The 22,524-nt window shown below is 36.6% G+C and overlaps 1 protein-coding gene across 3 annotated transcripts in view; it reads right to left on the reverse strand.

Annotated features, from left to right (window-relative positions):
- EGF (epidermal growth factor) overlaps positions 1-22,524 on the reverse strand; it is a 1,284,649-nt gene that overhangs the window by 1,143 nt on the left and 1,260,982 nt on the right. The gene's annotated exons all lie outside the window — the stretch shown is intronic.

The following is a 22,524-nucleotide window of genomic DNA, read 5'->3' on the forward strand; positions in this document are numbered from 1 at the left end:
TAAATAAAGAGGATAGAAAATTATTCTGGAGAATAGGAATTCTCAGTGTTAAATCAAAAAAAAAATAAGAAGTGAGATAAAAATGTGTTCTTTTTTCTCCTTCCAGATGTACTGCTCTGTTGAAAACTAGGTGCATTTTATGTGACCTGTACTCAACATTCATAGTTATAGGCTTTATGTGCAGCTATTCAAAGAGCACTGGATCAATAAAAGCTTTAAAGGTCAGACACAGAGCATCTCTTAATCTTTTAGTGCCAAGAGAGTGCAGAGCCATTCTAACTAAACTGTCTGCTTAGCACCCGTCTCTTAATCTGTGTACCTGCCTAGTGGATCATCTCTGAACTTGCTCAGTTCTTAAGTTATCATAGAGCACAAAATGGAGGACAATAATGTAGAGGAATGCAGAATTAAAAGACAGTATTAGCAATAATAATGATAATAACAATAATAATCATCATCATCATCATCATAATGCTAATAGCAGAAGTAGCAACAATAATGAATGATCTCTGTTGATGTCAGCCCTTAGTATGTGTGAAAATATCAATAATGTTGACATTTTCTCATTGCCATGACAACATTATTAGTAAGATTATCACTAAGGAATTCCAGGTATTTAGCTTGTTGTAGTTATTGAGAGCATAAACTGTACAGTACAGCAGATTATTGTCAGTGAAGTATAAACATTTTGCATATAAAAAAGGAATAAAAATGATTTTGGTGCTAAGGGCCTATGAAGTCAGAACGTTTATCTTTTGAACGGAAATATTTAAAAACCTTTAATGGTACAATTAACCCTTTCTGTCATGCAGTCATTTTTTTTGCCGTTCTCAACCTGTACATGTTTATATTGCACTACAAGGGGTACCATCATGATGCAGTGATTGAAATAGCAGCCTTTCAGACCCAGAGCTCATGTTTCAGGAGCCTTGTGGGTAGAATGTGTGTGTTTTGCCTTTGTTAGTACAAGCTTTCAGCAGGTATTCTATTTTTCACCCATATCATCAAAAGAATGTTGTTAGTTGGTTGGCTGCTAAAATAAAACAATAATTTGTAACAATGTTTATACTATGGAGATTGACACTGCTATAAATGAGTTTTTGTTAAGTGAAATTAGCTGAATTAAGAGATAATAAATAAATAAATAAATAAATAAATAAATAAATAAATAAATAAATAAATAAATAAATAATATTCTAAGGCTTGTCATGAATACCATGGATATTACAGAGCCATACTGTTACTTTTGACAGTGCTTAATACAATGCCTACAGACAACTATTTGCTAATTGTTAGTATTTAAACGTATCAAAAGTTAATTAAGAAGGCTTTGAAATGCCTTTCTGAGGTTTTCTATTGATGGGCCATTCTCAAGTCCCATTCACTGAATACCCCACCCATTCACTGAATACCCCATTTGAAAATGGAGATAGCTACTCTAATATATTTTGGTGAGTGGAGACAAAGCTATTGATGTACAATATTTGCTGAAAATCATACAACCATGAAATAGAGTATGCCATCTTTTTTACATGATTTGGGCTGTTCCTTTCTCCACAGCTGTGTAATAAGAGAGTTAATATATACATTAGTAACAGAGTATGCGGAGTCATAAAATCCTTCAAGCACATGGGAGATACAGGGGGTTTCCCCCCGTGAAAACACTTGTACAGACTTCACTTCATGCTTTATTTTATTTTTGTGTTAAATTTTTGATATGGAGGGTCCTTCAGTTCCTGGGATATGATCAATGGTTCCGTGACCACTGGTCCAATTATAAAGTGCCCTAGATCCCACCATCATCTGTCCAGGGAGGTACAAATCATATAACTGGATGTTGAGAACAAGCAGAATGGAAAGAAAAGTAGGGAGGCCATAATTCCAAATTATGTTAAAGAAGGCAAGCAATCCCTGAAGTCAAAAAAGCAGGGCTCTCAGGACTGTCTGATATATAAGGAGAAGCATTACTCCAAGGAAGAAACAGGCCACTTTTGCACTCTGTGTGTGCTAATCTGTAGTACTGTGAGCAGCCTTAGAAGCTCTGTCAGCAAAAACACAAATGTACAGTGCACTGCATACAGTCCTGATAAAGGCAGCTGAAGTGAGAGAGAGAATGTGTCCTAGATTCCTGCAGAGAACTTCCACAGTGATAGAAACAAAACAAAAAAAATAATAAAATAAAAAAGCGCACTGAAACAAGGGCGTATAGGGTTCATTAATAAAGGTGGATTTTAACGTTTTATGCCCTTGTTGCAGTGAGCTTATTTATTTTTTGGTTGTAGTTAATTTTTATACATGTCACCATTTAAAGTTCCACAGAGATGCTGTACCTAAAATCAGCAGCTACTTTTAAGTAACCAAGGCAGCAGGCATGATGTGAAATACACCTGAACAAACAGAATGAGAAAAGTCATGGTGAAAGTGCTGTCGCTTCCCTTGACCTACATTAACCTGTAGAGGGTATGCTGTAAAACAGGCCAGGTCTCCTACCAGGAGCTGCACAGAGATAATATAACAAAGCTGTATATGTATTCTGTACATGAAAGCAGACAGACATGATGAACAACTTCAGAAAACAGCATGTGCAAGAACAGTCAGAGAATGAACATAAATAATATATGGTACTATGACAATTAGAAATTCAGTCCCCTAAATAACATTTATGTGAGATTTCTGCTATACAGTTAGTTGCCTGGTAGGGAGACTGAAGAGAGACAATGCTGAGAACTTGTCTACCACTACCCAGTAGTAACTCCAGCCTTCAGGTAGGAATATTAAGTAAAAGTGGTGGGGAAATCCATCATAACATTTTTGGGGACATTGTCCATTGTATGCAATTTTTCCATTGTTTCTCATTCTTTTGTGGGCTTAGCTAATTTATTTGTCCAGACACTATAGTTAATTGCAGAATTCTTGAGAAACTGATCTACAGTGAATTTGGCTTCCAATAACAACTGTCATACATCTCAAGTTGTTATGACCATTCCTCAAAAACATTTGTATTGAAACACAATTTTCTAGTAGAGACCTAAAGAGAACAAAATCAATAAATTGCTAGCAAAAACTCCTAACGTCTCCATGTGGTTGCTGTTCCCCTAAACACAAACTGCAATGAAATCTTGAAATACAGACAAAGTAGTTCTCATCAGTACTGACATTTTATTGCTCTATGAAAATATTATTAGATTTTAATCTGGGCTTTATTCCCTGTGACCATCTAATTTAATCATGGCTAACAACAACCCTTGTGTTTCCCCTATTAGCTATCCCTGTACCATTACAAATCATATTTTATGCTGGTCTCCTCTTTTCAGAGGGTATTTTCATTACTGAATCCCATATTGCTTTGTTGGCAGTAGTTGACAAGCTTGACTAAGCAGGGGGTCATCATCCTGGAAGAATTTCTATTTCGTCTTGCTACTTCCTGCTTGGTTGGCTGGGTTGCACTTTCATGAATACAAGACATTTCAAACCACTTTGTACTTGTGCATAGTCATGGTTGGCGTATGTGTGCTGTCCTTGATTCCCCGTCCTCCTTGATACCTGTCCAGTGGCTCCTTTACCTTCACCTGCTTGGTCTATTGATTTCATTTTGGGCAACAGCCAGGCATCCCTGGGCCAGCTGAGACACCTACAGCCTATTTATTCGTTCCTCTTGACACTAACCATTCCCCTCTGGTGACAGAGAGAAAGAGAGAGGACAGGCTTCAGATCCCAAATAGTGACCTACCCATTTATTTCACTGGCAGCTTGTAGACTTGGAATTGCTGTGTCTAAAGACTAGAAAATAATAATGCTATCAGACCTCTATGCAGGTCTTTAATCCATCATAACACATACATTAATGTGATATATGATACATATCAGACCTCTATGCAGGTCTTTAATCCATCATAACACATACATTAATGCGATTTATGATAAATATCGGACCTCTATGCAGGTCTTTAATCCATCATAACACATACATTAATGCGATAGATGTTAAATATCAGACCTCTATGCAGGTCTTTAATCCATCATAACACATACATTAATGCGATATATGATAAATATCAGACCTCTATGCAGGTCTTTAATCCATCATAGCACATACATTAATGCGATATATGATAAATATCAGACCTCTATGCAGGTCTTTAATCCATCATATCACATACATTAATGCGACATATGATAAATATCAGACCTCTATACAGGTCTTTAATCCCTCATAGCACATACATTAATGCGACATATGATAAATATCAGACCTCTATGCAGGTCTTTAATCCATCATAGCACATACATTAATGCAATATATGATAAATATCAGACCTCTGTGCAGGTCTTTAATCCATCATAGCACATACATTAATGCGATATATGATAAATATCAGACTTCTGTGCAGGTATATCAGACCTCTGTGCAGGTCTTTAATCCATCATAACACATACATTAATGTGATATATGATAAATATCAAACCTCTGTGCAGGTCTTTAATCCATCATAACACATACATTAATGTGATATATGATAAATATCAGACCTCTGTGCAGGTCTTTAATCCATCATAACACATACATTAATGTGATATATGATAAATATCAGACCTCTGTGCAGGTCTTTAATCCATCATAACACATACATTAATGTGATATATGATAAATATCAGACCTCTGTGCAGGTCTTTAATCCATCATAACACATACATAAAAATTAAACCTCCAACATCCCATGTAAATAGAAACCATTCATCACATGATGAACAATCAACTAATTGAAATTCACAATAAACTCCGGCACTCACTGTTTTGACAGTCAGAAATTATGATGAATTAAGGGAAACTGCTAGGAATAATGACTTATATGAGTTGGACAATTGCTTCTTTGTTAAAAATAGCAGTATAATTACATCCAATTTATTGTGGGATATATTATTAGAATGAACAATTCAAACGGTATATCTACGGTTGTGGATGAACAGAGTAGACTGCATGAAATGATACAAGTGTACAGAACATTGAAATGGCATATTTACAAGGAAGATGGTGCAGGGAATGCATCCGTTTTTTTAAATACACATTTCCTGTCTTCAGGAAAATTATGTTAGACTGTGCTTATATGTTTATATTAACTAAGCTTGAATTAGGTGAAAATGTAGATGTGATGAGTGTCCCTGCAAGGTGTCAGTGTGAATATTTCAGGGCACGGTGTTTCACACAAAGGATCTACAAATGAGTAACATCATTGTACGGAAAGATAAAATGACAAGGGCAGTGAGGGCATCTGATGAATTAGGGGCATCAAAATCAATAGTGGACAAATGTTTCTGAACTGTGTGTTTAATATGTAATTAAAGATTAAAAATGTACACAAGAAGAGGGTACACATTTTATGTACACATAATTTGGGAATATTTATGAAGCAGTTTCTGATTCTTATTTATTTTTACAAGATTATGTTGAGATCTATATTTTCAGGTGATGAATTGTTGTTAAGCTAATGGAGTTAAAATCAAATTCTATTTAGGATTGCTAAGATACAGTACTTATATTCTAAGATCATAATCTCATGAAACCCCTCCTTACCTACCCCTAGGAACAGACTTGACAGTTCTGATCACAGTTTATCAACATTTGCCCCCCATATGAGAATCATTCCCACAAAAATTTGACTGCTCTTTTCCTATCAATCCTTCTTTAACTAACTTAAAAAGCTTGAACTGTGAAGCCTGCTGTAAGTACTATACAATAAGTAGCACAAATAAGCCTATTCTCCTCTGTCTAGGCTCTCACTTTCTTTGTACTATCCTCTGTTATTCTACCTATGAAGCCTCCCAGTCACCCTCTCCTTTCTCATCTTTCCCATACTTCTTTCAGCCTAACTTAACTTTTCCTTCCCTTCTGCTGTTCCTCCCCTGTACATCTAATTCCATATACTGTATACATAAAATATTTCCTGCATATGCATTTTATGTAACCTGTCATGCAATTTAAATGCTAACAGTTTTTGTGTAGTTGTATTTCTTTGAATTATAAGTGTATGCTTAGTTACAGAGCTGTTATCTGGCTTCTAAAATAAAACATTCCTAATTATTTATCAACATGCCTGCATCCATTTGAAAATTTCAGTTTTGTTACTATCTTCTATCCGCTCTATTCTCTTGAGCTGAGTCAGAAAATGAAAAATAGTGCCATTAGCCAAACATATAAAAGAAGAGGAATTGTAGTTTAAAAAAAGGCTGCTAAGTGATTCTTGAATTTTACTTAGGGAAAGTATGCCAACTGTAAATAAAGTATTAAATAATGTAAAAGATATAACTCAGGGCATATACTCTTCTACATATTTTGGATGCTTTTAACACGCAAGTCAGTACAACTGTATTGTTTCTCCTTAGCTGAACTACAGCTTTCCTCTCAATATAAACCTGTGTAATACCTGAATTATTGAAAGTCGCCCATACAAGAACCCCTTAAGTTAGACCTGAGTAGTCTAATCTCCTACATTAGTATCAAGATCCCCTTCATCTAGCATTGCCTCCATCTAAAATACCTGATTGTTTTTTTTTTTCTTTCATCTTGCCCTGCCCCCAGCTGGGAAACATACAGTTCGCAGGTCTATCCTGGCCACCTCCTCTGTTCCAGTAGTCCCTCCCCGTTCCCCTTTCTTCCTTCACCTTTGCTTACTGTTACCTAGGCTGTGATATCCTCTCCCACCTTTATGAAACTCTACAAACAGGAGTTCACACTGACCGGCACCATTTTTGAATCATATTCACCTCTCCTTCGGCATGGTGTGCATGGCAGTAAGTTGAATGTTTGTTATCTGTTTTTGGTCTCTGATGATACAGCTGTGCCTTATTATTGCTGTTGTAGTATGTAATGTTGCCAGTGTGTCCATTGTAGTGGTGTTAGAGTAACCTGCTAACAATTTAAAAGGCTACTATATAATACGTTACATTGCTACGTATTTTTGCTCATATATCCAGTATGAGATATTTTACTGATGTTGATACTCCCTGAACTGTGAACTGGTGCTGTTAGATTATTTTTGCATTTGCTACAGCCAGCTATAACCATGTACGTACTTAGTGTGTTATAGAGGTAATAGGAAAAGCAAAGTATTATTTAATTACATGAAGAGTACACCTGTACCTCAGCCTTGCTGTGTTCAGCATGTGGCCGGCAGGGCATCCAGACTATTAAGTACTGTCACATCCAGAGGCAGCTAGTAAGGCTGAATGATAAGATAAGCCAATAAGAATCTTACCATCTGAATAATTCAAGAGTTGTATTAACACAGAAGTAAATGATTAAGTAGGAAAAGATTAAAACCAGTATTTCATACTAAGTTCATTGTTAAGTTAATGTGTCTATAAAGTGTATATATAAGTATGAACAGAGCATATTTTTAGTAGAATATCTAATGATTAAAGAACATTCAAAATTAAAACAGTGGCGCATAATTAAAAAAGACATCAACAAATCAGGGTTATGATTATGAGTTGCAGTAAAATGCATTGCTGCAGGGCATGTATTAGTGGCATGTCTAATGTCTCAAATGTGTTCCTGCCCCTGAACATGGACCTGTCTAGTTATTTGTCCAATACAACACAGATTACAGGGCTTTCCCAGTAAATCCTGTAATTGATGGTTTACTGAAGAATCATAAGAGCATCCTTCATTGTGACTTGTTTTTATAGACATGGGTATCACACTGAAATGTTATCTAGTTTTTTGACCTGCATATTATGTGACTTCAGGTTATTTTATTTGCAGTATACTGGACATTTTCTCAAACACATTGCTCTGTAGGAATTTTGTTTGACTAAGATATTTTAGTACATATACATGTTGTTTACATACTATTATTGCACATGATAAATGGTTAAAAACATCAAGGGAAGTTTTGTTGGAAGAACTAGGTTTCGCATTCAGCATAGGGGTACATCAATGTTTCAGTACTGTTTCAGTAAAGTATAGTGCCAATTATTTAAACTGAAATGGAAAACATTATGTTTTTGCTAGGGGTGTGAAAACATTTTATTTTAGTTCAGTTTTTATTTTTTTAAAGTTTTACATAGTATATTTTGATTTGTACACAAATTGGAAGGGTCATTTCTTCAGTTATGAGGATCTAAACTCTGCATGGAAGTGTACAGTGAAATTGTATCCCCCCTCCTCTCCTGGCAATGATTAACCCTCTGGCTGTTCTCACATTTAGCATGTCTATACAGCCCTGGATATCCACAATGCTCCTGCCAGGCTGTCTCTATTTGTCCCTAGCACCATGTAGGCCAGGGAGTCAGTCATATGTAGCTCTTTTGTGATGTTTGGGGAATGAGGAATCGTACAGGGGCAAAAGATATACCACTGGCAGCCAATGTGTACATGGTGGCAGGTTAACGCTCCATAGCCTCCAGTCATAGCATGCTTCAGTTCTACAGGCAATGATGATTGGCAGATGTGAATGCCCATGGTTCTTAAAGTTACCCACCTCCTAATCCTCCTACATGCCTAGTTTGATAAGCTACCCCACTCTGAGTCCCGGTCTTCACTAGAGCACATTGTACTATCCAAACAGCATATACCCCCTCCCCTCCACATGCCTGAACAGGTATATCTATCCTCAGGGTCCCCCATGCCATATTCATGTCTTTATCCTTCTACATCACTGGTGTAAGCACTCAAAGAACAGTGTAGGTTTAATAAGGAGTGTAATAATTCATCTTTTATATTCCTAGGCTACAGCATGATTAAAGATGGTTATGAACATAGATTATGTATCAGACCGTATCAGCAGAAAGAAGATACATTTTCAGTCTTAAAGGTTTATGTCTGACATTTTTCACAGGACTACATCACACTTCTTGACAGATGGTAGGTATATAAATGATCAGTTAACAACATTGATTTAGGCTCTTGTGAATGAGGGACCCTTCCATCATTTTATCTGAATGTGTGTTATGGCATTAGATAGACTATCTAGCCTAGAGCAAGTTAATAGGTGCATTACTAAATACAGTGTTTCACTGTACAAAATCTATTTTATTTATCATAAGAACTTGCTTTTTTTAATTAAATTATAATAAGATTAGCAATTGCGTACCAGGACAAAAACATTTTAATTAAATTAGGTCTGATAACACTAAAAATGTAATCATGCACAAACCTATGAGAAATTAGAAATGAAATAACAGGCTCTGCCAGCTCAATGGTCTACAGGAATAAAGCCCTGACTACAGCCTTTTGGTCCTGGTTAAATTAGTGGTTTGGCCACTGATAGCGCTGACAGGGAGGACAGGTGGTGCATATCATAAGGAAGGGTGGAAGGTAGCTACCAGCTAGCTATTATACTGCTCCACTGCTGAGACAGAGGCCAAAGGGCACATAAAGCAGGAGCTGGAATAGTAAGGAGAACGCACTGTGGCTACCTAAGGTCCCTGTGAGGACACAAGTGTGCACATCAACACCAGAGAAGGGGTTTGGGCCCTACATTAAAAATACTTACATTGCCATGATGACAGTGAGAGCACAAGTGTCACTGATGTCTACCCAAATAATGACACCCCAGGCTCCCCCTCTACTAGATCTGAGGATGAACCTCACCACCAGGAAATGAATGGGCCCATGTGCCATTAGGGAGGTTTGATGGTCAACATGCAGAGGAGAGAAAAAGATAAAGAAAAAAATGACATTGCAGCTTCATGGTTAATAGTTTAGCCTTGTGGACATTGTAACATGTTCAATTAAATTAATAGGAAATATGTGTTTCCTCAATCCGCTTCTTCACAGACCATTCATGTTAAAAACGAACAAAGTATAAAGGTATCATCAGATCCCCTGGCACAGAGGGATAAAGCTGTAACTATAACCCAAGTAATCTAAGTTTGATTAGTGGATCTGACTTAGAGGGAGGAAGGTGTGGGGAAGTGCAGATAGTGTGGTCATGCCCCTATAATGGTGGTGATAACAGGACCATGAAAGAAAAGTTGTTGTTGTTGTTGCAAATGGGTGGGCAAAGTGAGGTGTGCCACCAAATAGGTGGGGGCATTTTCCTTCTGGTAACATTGCACACCCACTGCATATCTGTGGGAGGTGGTGTTTTAGTAAAAAGCCCATCTTAGCCATAGTGTGATGTCAGTGGCTTCTCCACTCCTCTTCTTGGCTGTAGGGGAAGTCATAGCCTGAGATGTCATTTTGTCCAGAAGGCTGAGACCAATCTGGTGAAGGGACATGCTGGGATACCCCAGTGCAAGAGAACCATAGAGGAAAGCAAACAATCTCAAATCAGCAGTAAGCTGACCAAAAAAAAAAAGAAAATCATAGTATAAAGGTAATTGGATATTTGACACAAGGGGCGTGCGTTTTATATGGACAAGCACATGTTTAGAATTATAATTATGGAATTTCTTAAAAACATTCATCAAAGATTTATTATCCAGGGCTTTAGCCATGAATTTCCTGAGATATGAGAAGAAGCATGAATTTAAATGATGAAACTATAATAAGATGAAGCAAAATATGGAGAGGAAAAGCTGATAATGAATTACTTCTTCATGAGGTCAGATGGACTTGTGTGCTGACAGTCAAGACACTTCTGGGGTTAAATTTGCAGCCATGTCTAGTGCTTATTCTTAAAACTAGGGATTCGGTAAAATTATTTAATAATGAATTGTTATCAACAGCAGGTGTCTGATGTGTCTTATTAGCGTGATATGTAACTGACACTGATGCAAGATGAGAAGTTCAAAACCTTTGTGAATTTAGTGTTTCAGTAAAACACATGCACCAAACACACACACACACACACACACACACACACACACACACACACACACACACACACACAAACGTAAGAAATATCACCAAACAGACTTTCTATCAAATTTTGAAATGGATGTCATAAGTGATCAAAATCAGAGCTGATGAACATGCAGAGTTATAAAAACTAGTATCACTGAACATATGTAATTAGCAAGTGACATATACACACTCCTAAAATACTTTGTATACTAAAATACTTTGTATGATGTGGTTAAATGATGCCGTATATTTATTGTATCTTATGGTTTGACCCGACGTATTCCTTCACCTGTCTGTATATGTTTGCAAGCAGATATATGCAAGTAACAATGAATTAGAATTGTTATCAGTTAAATGTAGTAGTTTAAAGTGCAACATGGACCACCAAATATGCTATAAGCACCTGCAGCTTGGAGTTTACTATTAAACCTTGATATTCCTCAGTGATCATTTGGGCTGTTTATGACAGCTTCCACTTTTGCAGTCATCATCAAATTTCATCACCCACAGGTCCTTGATTTCACTCTTGGCATCAGAGAAGTAGATATCAAAGAGGAGTGGTCTCAATAGAGATCCCTGGGGTATACAGCTGGTAACTACTCTTTTGGCTGAAACTGCACCTTCAACAATAATAGAATGAGTTATGTTGGTGAGCCAGTTTGCAATCCGGTCAGTAAAAAAGATGTTTACATTTAATTTTATCTCTGAACCTATGAACCTATCGGTGATACCAGAATGTAAAATGGTATCAAAGACTTTGACCAAGCCCAGGAATGAGTTGTAAACTAATTTATCTGAGTCCAATGTGTCTATGACTTGTTTAAAAAAGGTTTAGGAGGCAGGATCTGTCTTTAATAAATCCAAACTGTTTTGGGTCCAGAGTCTGAAGACTGCCTTTGTTAATGAGTTCCTTAATGATGCACTTCACTGTCTTACAGATTATGTTTGTGACACTTATGGGGCTATAGTTTCCCCAATGAGCAGTGGGTCCCCCATTGTGGAGTGGGATGACTACAACACTTTCTCCATACCTTTGGCATAAATCCAATGGAGAGGCTGAGACTGAACATACTTAATAACCAATCAGCCAGACAATGTTTCATGGTGACAAGAAAACAACCTGGTACTTTATCAAGGCTCATGGAGCTAGTGTTCCTAGCCTTGGACAGACCACTTGCTCAGAAGTTATTGGGGGTTAGCATAGGAATACTAATATGCTGGGGTAATTAGGCAGAGATAGGGGTGTAAAGCATGAGCTAAATTTGTCTAATATGTTGGCTATGTTCTCAGCTGATGAGTATGTTGTGTTATTTTGTATTAACTTAGAACACTGTTGGGTATTACTTTTTAAGTTCCTGGCATAGCTAAAGATGGCTTTGCGGTTATCCTTAGCATGGCTGACAATTCTCAGTTCATACTTGTTTTTGGTGGATTTGATTTTGTTTCTTAGTTCCTTTTGATCTTTTTGAGTTTTTCTCTAAATGATGGGATGTTAATTTTGCTTTTATGGATGATGAGTTTCTTCATCTCATTGTATACTTTGTTAATACTGAGGCTCCATCAAATGAGCTTGTTCTTAAATTTGGCACTGTATTTATGCCTTATGGGGACTAAGGCTTCACTGCAAGGCCTGGAGTTGGGCATATAATTTATCCATGAATAAGGCTGTGACATCCCTGCACTGGTCCAGTAATCAAGGAACCTCAATCCTCACCACTTGCAACAGTGGGTAATGTACACACTGGGAGGATGACAAGTACTCACAGTAAAGTGCAATTTCCCTTAAGAGCACACAGAGATCACAGTCAGTCTGGGGCTGGTTTCTCCCTCTTTCTCCAGACTCCCCAATGGCACAGCTATAGGGTTGGGATCGCAGCTGAGTGGCCAAACCAAGATCTCCAGTACCCTCTCTGTCTAACTAGTGCATTGTGTCCCTGCCCAAGTAGCTGGCACACACACTCTTTGATTTATATACAAACACACACTTGCACGCGTGCGCGCGCACACACACACACACACACACACACACACACACACATACACACACTCCTGGGAAGGGCTGGCATAGGTTTACTAGCTATCCCCCCTTCTGCCCAGACTATAATGTGGTTCTGACTGCCACCAGCCACTTTTATCAGCCACTTTAAGGCCCTTAGCAAAGGGTGTCCAGTCCAGCTGTGTAATGTTACTATTAATCCAAATGGTAGTCTGACCAAGAGCAAGGCTATTTAGGAGTGGCCTGTACAGTATCACCACATAGATATGCAAGTATTCTAAGAGCTTAAATATCTCTAAACAGACCACCCACAATTGAAAGGTATAAATGTATTTAATAATAAATAATAAAAGAACAAGACAATACTCAGTAAGTAATCAGTTACATCAGAGTTCAAAATCACATTAAATATTTAAAACAACATTGCAGGACAGTCTCCATTAAATAAAGAAAACATCTAAGCTATATTTTACTATATTCCTATCTCAATCTAAAAGAGTTACTTTGCCTTAGAAACTTACTTACAGCAAGGCAATGTGAGTGTATGTTTACCAGCTGATGCTGTCAGGTCAAAGACAAATGCAAAATGCCCCCCTCTCTCAGAGAGTTATTAAATTAATATCAAATATTACTGCTGGGTTAGCTTGGATGACATCACCTTTTGTCACTTGACTTTAGTTCCCAAGCTAAACCCCCATTGTCAGAAACTATCACCATTTAACATCTCTTTGTGAAAATACATAGCCTTCAGATATTTGCAACTGCTGGAAGACATAAAACAATAAAACACTTAGAAAACAACACAGAGAGTCCCCTAGTGTAGACATCCTATCTCCTGTTGACTGAAACTGAAAGATAACTTTTATAGCACAATCGTAAAACAATTTAATGTCAACTATTTTCTTGAAGGTTTGCAAGTTAACTATCTATGTTCTAGTTTCCACTATTAAAACATATACATTTACACAATGATAATAGTTTATATACATTTCTGTTCTAAGCCAGCAGGGCATGCTGTGGTTACATTTTAGCTCAGTATATAACATTCAGTTCTAATACAGTTGTAGCACAAGCATCTTACATGAAGCATGTTGGCTTTCACAAATGACACATAACCACTTACAAAATTCCAGATAGCTGGGCTGGCAATATCGCATTCTGTCACACTTCTATATAAATCATATTAATATTCTCAAATGACTTATACTTACTTACAAAATTCCAGATAGCTCCTTCTATTACATTTATATAAATCATATTAATATTCACAAATGACATAGAATTATTTATAAAATTTCAGATAGCTGGGCTGGCAGCATTTCCCTTTCTCACAAAGGCCATGTGTGATGTGGGGGTCACTGGGGTAAGTAGAGTGTTTGAATTTCATCAGATCAGCAGTCAGAGTAGATTTGCCTAGGAGTATTTTCTGAAGGTGGAAGGATTATCGGGTAACTCAGGTGTTTGCACTTAACGCTGTGTTATTGCGCAGTTGTCAGATTTGACTAGTGATTTGGTAACTATAGATGCTGAGCAGAGGGGGCTAGGTTGGTGAGAACCAAGTCTAAAATTTTTAGCCCCTCATTGGGGAATTTATTTGCATACTTTCTTGTGGTAGTATACGTTCCCCAATTTATGGACTGGTATTGAAGTCACCCAAGAGGATAGTGCTAGGTTCTCTAATGAGGGATGTGGTTTGCTGAGGTTATGGAGGTGGTACAGCAGTTGGCAATGAAATGTTACTGGGTTTTCTTTATTATGAGAAATTCACATTCATTGCCCTCCATTATAAGTCTGAAGGTGAAGTAGATTCTTAGGAGCAAAAATATTCCACCTTGATTAACACACTCCACTCAGATTGTCTCATAAGGGGTGTTATTGCCTTGGAAGAAAACAGGAGGAAAAGGACCAACAGTTTGGAGTTAGAGGAGAGGAAATGATTGCTGGTGAGTTATATTGTGTGCATGGCATGGCATGGTAGAAAGAAGTTAATGCTCATTGGTGAGGGGGAGTGTATAGGAGAATGGAGACTAAATGAGAGTAAGCCAGTCCACATACACATGCTAATTATAGTTAAACCCCCTGTTTAATCCTCTACACTGTTTAGCTCTATTCCCCTCCCTCTGCATTCAGGATTGTTACTCAAGTGTTCTGATATGAGTGTATATATACAATGCCTTTTGGATGTAGAAAATCAATCTGATGAAGCTGTACACTTAGGGCAAAGCACTCCTCATTTGAGACTAAATCTACATTTCTTTTCTGTGGGAAGAACAGCTTCCATGTGTGGTCTCTTGGTTGTACTGAACTGAGCTTTGGTACTAGTATGCCTGCATTAGCAAGCCTTTTATTTTTTTCCCATTGCTTTTCTCATTGGAATATATATATCCACACAGTGCTACAAATAAACCAAAGCAGAATGCAAAACATAGGGCACCTGCATTTACACTAATATCTTTGTAGCTTGTATTTTGTACTACTGTTTGTTGAAAACTGCCAAAATAAGCTTCTCCATTGTAAACTGACTGTAACTTGTTGTTGACTTTCTTAACTACTCTAAACAGAATTTATAGTGCTGTATGAGCCTGAGTTGTGATTGGAAAGGGTCAGAAGACCAGTTCCCCCACCCCTGCAAAAAAAAAAAAAAAAAAGAAATATATATATATATATATATATATATATATATATATATATATATTATTTTTATACTTTGAGGTTTGATATTTTGAAATTTACTAAAATCACATAAATCCATATTTATATATATACATATATATATATATATATATATATATATATATATATATACATACATACATACACACATATATGCATACATGCAACATACATATAGAGAGAGTATTTACTCGAACTTGTTTGTCGCTTCTTAGCTGAAACTGATTTGAGAAAGACTAGTTCACCTAGTCAAATAAATTAAATTAAACCAGATTAAATGTACAGGTTAGTGATAGCTAATTATACATTGTCTTATTACAGTGAAGCTGATGTTCTTCTTCCTGGGTACCTGAGCACGATCACATCCATGTTATTTTAAACAGGAATAATCTGCCTTTTCTAGTGGACTTTCAATTTTAGTGGAAACATGTGCAGTGTAATCAGTAAGATGGTGGAACTGAATGGGTAAGGTAATTTCTACTTACCACCAAGGTTGTGTGATTTCGGAGGTAGTGATTTTAGCGATATGTGAGTATGGTAAAATTGCTTTTTTGTATTTCTGTTAAAGATGATTATGTACATAATTGACTTAAAAGATTTGTGTGATTCATGATGTGATTTTTCAGTGTGTGATGTTTAACTACATCTCCCTTCTGCAGTGAGATGGGTCTGCAGATGTAACTTTTCTTTATTTATTCTATTCCAGTCTTAACATGTTCACCAGCAGAACTTCTCAGTCACAAGAAAAATGTGCCACCTAACCCCTCAACCCCAAAAAAGTCATTCATACTTTCTGTACGAGTAAGGCATATCTCCTTTGGCTGCACCATAGAAAAGGAAGTCAAAAGTCAAATTAGTAGTTTCTGTTTTACTTTAGTAATACAAAACATTACAGAGTTGAAATATAAATTATTCATTCCACATTAAGTAACAGAACATCTTTTTCTTTCTTTTCTTTTCTTTCTTTTTTTCATCAAGCATTAATTCACCAGCTATAATAATCCTTGCTGTTTTCTTTATGTCCTTCTTCACAACTCTTGACTATTTTTAGTGATTTCTGCAATACAGGGGACCGTATTGGTGTAAGTTTTTTATTATCCATCCATAGATCTAAATTGTACTTGAGTGTGGATATGGATGACCTTATTTTACATGGTTGGGGAATCTGTTCCAGAGCAACTTTTTGCAAATACTAACTACCAGGGCCTCTATGCCATGATTGGGCTTCATCTTGTTCACATGACAGAGTCTGTGATTCAGCCTCCTACTTGTCAACTCTTCCATATAGAAGATAACATTCACGTTTTCCACAGTGGTGAAAGGTCCCTCCCAGGCTACTTGCACCATTTTCTATCTAACAGGAATAAGCACCGTGATGAACTGCTCTACAGAATGCTCTCTCACTGTCCCTCCATACCAGGCTTTTTGCTACTGTTCTCCAAAAGTCCCCCATGAGTACAGTGTTTGGCTGAATGGTGACTGTCTCTAATAGGTCTATATATTGCTAGAATATGGTATTGGACTTTGTCTATAGTAATCCGGATGCAGAGGAACTCCAGTGCATCATACTATTTTACCAATCATAGCAGAGTACTTGTTATTGATGAAGATTGAGACATCTCCACATTTAGTCCCTATCTGTGCAGTTTCTGGTCTGAATGTGTGGAAGGCACTAAAGGCTTGCACTCCTGGGGTGTTCTCTGTGGCTTTAAAGCAAGTCTGTAACTGCAAAGATGTCCACATTCTACAGTATGAGCAGAGCTTGGAGGGAATGGAGCTTCTTGTTTGGGGTCTTGGCATCAAGCAGAAGCACCTTTAGATTTCCTTGGGTAGATTTTCTATGTTGGAAGGTTTGTCAGTTTTGCATTACCTAAAAATGACTCTAATGAGAAGGATAATGTTTAAGCCAGTTTTGAAAAGCCTGAAGGGGGAGGGATTCAGGGTATATAGAAGAAAATAAAAAAGGAGAAGAAGTTCACAAGAAATAACAAGGAAGAAAAAGTAACTGATTAATGTCGATAAAGCAAAGAGGATACATAATAAAAGGACACTGCTTTGTTATGTAACACAGTGATTACAAGAAATTATATCATTTTTCTTCCTGAAAACCTTCAGGCTACAGAAGGAAGTATCATTTTTTCAAAAGAGAAGGTAGAAAAAAAGAGTCAAGGGGCAGGTGAAAAGGAAGAAATCAAAACTGAACATGGAAGGTTTGAAGAGTATTACTGTAAGAAAAAGGGGGAGAAAGACAGATGTTGACACCATGGCTCAAGTTGTGGATGTGCAAATCCAGTTGAATGAGAATTGTATGCTTGCAAGTGTAATAAACAATGAAAATTCTAGGATTAATAAGACTAGTGGTGATAAAGATCATTCCTTTCTACCAACTGATAGAGCAGATAATACTGAATTAGAAGATGAAGATTCTTCAGAACTGGTCAGAAAATATATTATTGTAATTGGAGATTCAATTATTAGAGGAACTGATACTTACATTTGCAGAGAACATAATGAATATTGAATAGTGTTATACTTGCCAGGCGCAAAAATAGAGGATGTGAGAAAGGACTTAGAATGCCTTAATGAAATAACGTATGGATCTGTTTTTTACTCATGTTGGTACAAATTATCTCATCCACAAAGACTCTTTGACTTAGTAGGGAACTTACAGCCCTCTTAGATGGCATAGCTTGTACAGGTGTTAGGGCATATTTTTCACAAATCATATATAGAAAGGAGAATCACGTCACCATGAATGAAAAGACTTTTTGGGTAAACACCTACATGAAAAACAATGTCTTGTTTTAAAAAATGGAAATGTATAGAGCATCCAAGCCTAATTTTGGGTCCGTATGTTTAGACAAGATGGTGTGCACTTGTCAAGATCAGGGAAGAGATTTCTTGCAGCATATATTTTTCAATATTTGACAAACACAAGGCAGGATTTTTGCCAGGTCAAACATTTAACAGTTTACAGACGTATCTTTGGTGGATGTTAATGCTTGGAGCATTAATAATAAAGTTCTTTTTATTGGAAAATTTGCTATGTTCCTATAAGATCGATGTTGTTATTATTTGTGAAACATGGTTAAAGAACAATGACTGGAAACCAGCTCTGTCAGGGTATAAATGTTTTTACTGTAACAGACATTCCAACAAAAAATTAGATGGAGGTGTTGTGATAGGGATTAAAGATATTGAGATCTGTGATTATTACATGTTCAGTGATAACACTGTGTAATTGTGACAATAAAAATAACTTTGGAACATATAACAATTGTTGGAGTTTTATAGACCAGCAAAGTCAAGTGCTGATGGCCTATAGGAATTCATACATTTCTTGCATGAAACACGGGAGGGAAGAATAATAGCGACTGGGGACTTACATTTACCAAAAACAGATTGGAATAATATTGATTCAACAACATGAGATTATTTACAATGTATGTTCAGAATAACAATTGCTTCAGATTGTAAATAACCATATCCGGGAATGGAGCATGCTAGATATTGTCTGTGTTCCTAAAGAAGTTACAGTCACTTCATGTCAAGTTTTACCACCATTGATGTGCAGTGATCTTGGAATTATAAAGGTTAATTTTCTGCTAGATAAATCTGCAAATCTGAAATCTAAACCAATGCACAGAAGGTTAAAACAGATTAAATGGAAGCAAAACACTCACCATGTAAAACTAATAGCAGTGATTCTTCCAGTGGAAAAAATGCAGAAGCAGTGCGAAAAGTTTTAAAAGAGAAATTGCTTGAATTAAAAAAAAGTCAGAAAAATGTGTAACATCAGGATCTAGGCATACAACATCAGGAGGATATATATCCATAAGAACACGATACTTGATTAAGATAAGAGACAAAAATATAAGAAGTGGAAGAAAGGTCAAACTACAACTTTGAAAACTGAAATAAACAAGTTGGACAAACAAATTATGCACAGTGAGAGACAAGGTCAAGACAAATGTGAAGAAAATGTCTAAACATATTGAGCATAATAGGATACATAAGATATGGTAGGAGTAAAAACATACAAACTGATAAACTGAATGTAGATTCTAAAATGTATTCTCAGACACAACAGATTATAGATATATTTACAAAATCTTGTGCAAAACAGTTTGGCTCCACAAAAGGAGTGATAAGTTGCCCTAGTGGCATCCAGGTAACCTCAGATACTGAAATCAGATTAGATTATATTGAAAAAGAATTACACAGACTGGATCCAAACAAAGCACAGGGAGGAGAAAGAATTAGTAATAAGGAACTGAAAACACTTTGGCAGGAACTTACAGTACTATAAAATTTATTTACTAGGTCTTATAAAGATGGAGAGATTTCTCATGATTGGAGACACACACTTGCTAAACATGTCCTTACGGGGAAAGGGAAGTAGGACAAACTCAAGACTCCTACAGACCCATATGTTTACTTTCATGTTGTGGAAAAATAATGCAGAAGGTCATATTTGATAAATTATTGTCAGGAGTGGAAAGGTTGGGCTTGAAATCAAATATCAGCATGCATTACCACCTATAACAGAATGTTCTATAGCAAAATAATAACAGCTATGAATGAAAAATTGCACTTGGATGTAATTTATATAGACTTAACATTGGCATTTCATAGAGTCATAACAAAAAACACTGGTCAATAAATTAGAACAAATAGGTACTTATGTACTCTTGATAAGATGGATAGCAGCCTGCCTTACAAATCGGACATGGCAAGTATCATACAGCAATTAGACAGGTGAAATTATTGGCTACAGTCAGAGTGTCCCACAGAGCTCTCTGTCTTAGGCCCTTACTTGTTTAGGTTGTATCTTTCAGATCTATCTTTTTCATTTGAGCTGTTCTACAGTCTATGCAGATGACCTGAAACTGGGTAAACTGATTACATGTGTTACAGATGGGGCATGTCTGCAAAAGAACTTGACTAAATTGACCATTTGGTCACAGGAGAATAATATGCTGATAAATACATCAAAAACAAAGCATATGAGATTTGCGATACATAAATTGAAAGGTGAATATTTAATACAGCACACAGTGATTGAAACAATAGATTCTTTTTAAGGACCTGGGTATATGGGTAGATCCAGCTTTGAGTTTTTCTAATCATATCAACCAACTGGTTAATGATTGTTATAGAACTATAGGTTGTATAAAAAGATTTATAAAGTCTAGGAAACCAGAAATTATGAAATCATTGTTTGTTAGTTATATTAGACCCAAACATGAGTATGGAATAACAACATGGAAACCTTATAAGAATATACCAAGAAGATCCATGGATGTGAAAATGTAAATTATTATGAAAGATTAAAATATCTGAACTTGTATAGTGGCCATATAGATACTTAAGAGGACAGACTATTCAGGTATATAGGGAATTTAGAGGAAACTACCTCTGGGAATTTTGGAGTTATCAAAAAGTAGTTGAGAATCATCAGACAACCTGTGTTTAAGATTCTATAGGAATGAGAAGTGCACTAATTTGTCCTCTGAGAGAGAAACTGGTGCATGGAACGGATTACCAAAGTACATTAAAACAAGCACAAGTTTAGACATTTTTAAAAGCAGACCAGTTATTATGGGAACAACTATTTTGGATATTGGCAGGCTAGAAGGTCATTATTGTCTGTGCTTGAAATATATGTATGTATGTATGAATCCTTGAAAAAGCAACAGGGTTACTTAACCATGTCATGCCCCACTGACAAGTGCTGTATCCATCTCTAGAATAACACCAAAAACTAATCCAATTATTAAAGACATCCTTGGTAAAGGCAGAGTGCTCCTGATCAATGCTAGGCACATACCAGCCTGTGACACATAGCCTGAGATCTCCATAATGTCTCTCTTCATAGAGTCTAGGGTCATACATCTCAGGTCATTTACACCTACATGGATTATGACTGAATCATACTGGAAGCTGTGGTGCAACAACCTGAGTACATGCATACCTTGGTGGATCCTGACACCTGATAAACAACTGATCAATATTTTCTCCTTGTTTAACCTGGTGAGTGGGACATCAGTGTGCCATACAATGCAGCCCCCTATGACTAGATATCACAGACAATTATCAGTCATGCATTTATACAAGATATGATACATATATACACAGTTAAGTCCATGTTGCTACATATTTCACACTGGGCTTAGATACACGTCCATAATGTGTGACATAAAACTGGGAATTTGGCTTAACTATAGGAGCTGTCACTGAAAAATATTCCATCTTTGATTTATTTGGAGCATCTTCAGGAATGGAATCAGAGGTAGGAACACACTCTGGGATGGAAACTGTATTTGTTTCTCTCTCAGATTTAGAGTCAAAGTCGCTATAACAATGTTGTGATGATGATTCTGGCAAAGGTAACAGATGTTTATGGCTTTGCCCATACTGCGTACCTTCTGAGTCTATAAGGTAGGATCTCAATTCAGAACATTTGCCAATAACTTGACCTATGTGGTCAAAACCTTTTTCTGTTTGAAGTCTGACCATTTCTTCTTCCCTTAATGGAGAAAGAAGTTTGCTTGACTTGTTGTACGATGACTTTTGGATAGAACGCTTCTTAAATAATTGACCCTCGATTTTCTTAATATTCTTGGCTTTAGGCTTTAGTAGATTGGTAGTAATAGGTAGCATAGTTCTTGTTTGACTGGAAAGAGGTCATTGAGCAGGAGATCCAAGAATATCATCACATGGTATGTTCCTAAGGTTAAGCAGATTTAAAAAAAATGTCTGAATCATCATGTCTTGACTTTCAAGTAGTTGGTTCACACTCTGCACAGCACACTCAGGCCATTCGACTGAGGATACTCAGGACTGCTGGTAATGTGTACAAAGTCCCATTCTCTTGCAAATTTCTGAAACAACTGGCTAGTAAACTGAGTACCATTGTCAGAAATAACTTTGTGCGGACTACCATGGACTAAGAAATGACATTTTAGCTTAGTAATAACAGTAGCAGATGTGAGATTAGGTAGTAGATCAATCTCAAACCAATTTGAATAACAGTCTACCAATACCAAGTAGTGTTGATTGTTCC

This window comes from Protopterus annectens, chromosome 2.part0 (genome assembly GCF_019279795.1).
Source record: "Protopterus annectens isolate FY-2018-M chromosome 2.part0, PAN1.0, whole genome shotgun sequence".
NCBI lineage: Eukaryota > Metazoa > Chordata > Ceratodontiformes > Protopteridae > Protopterus > Protopterus annectens.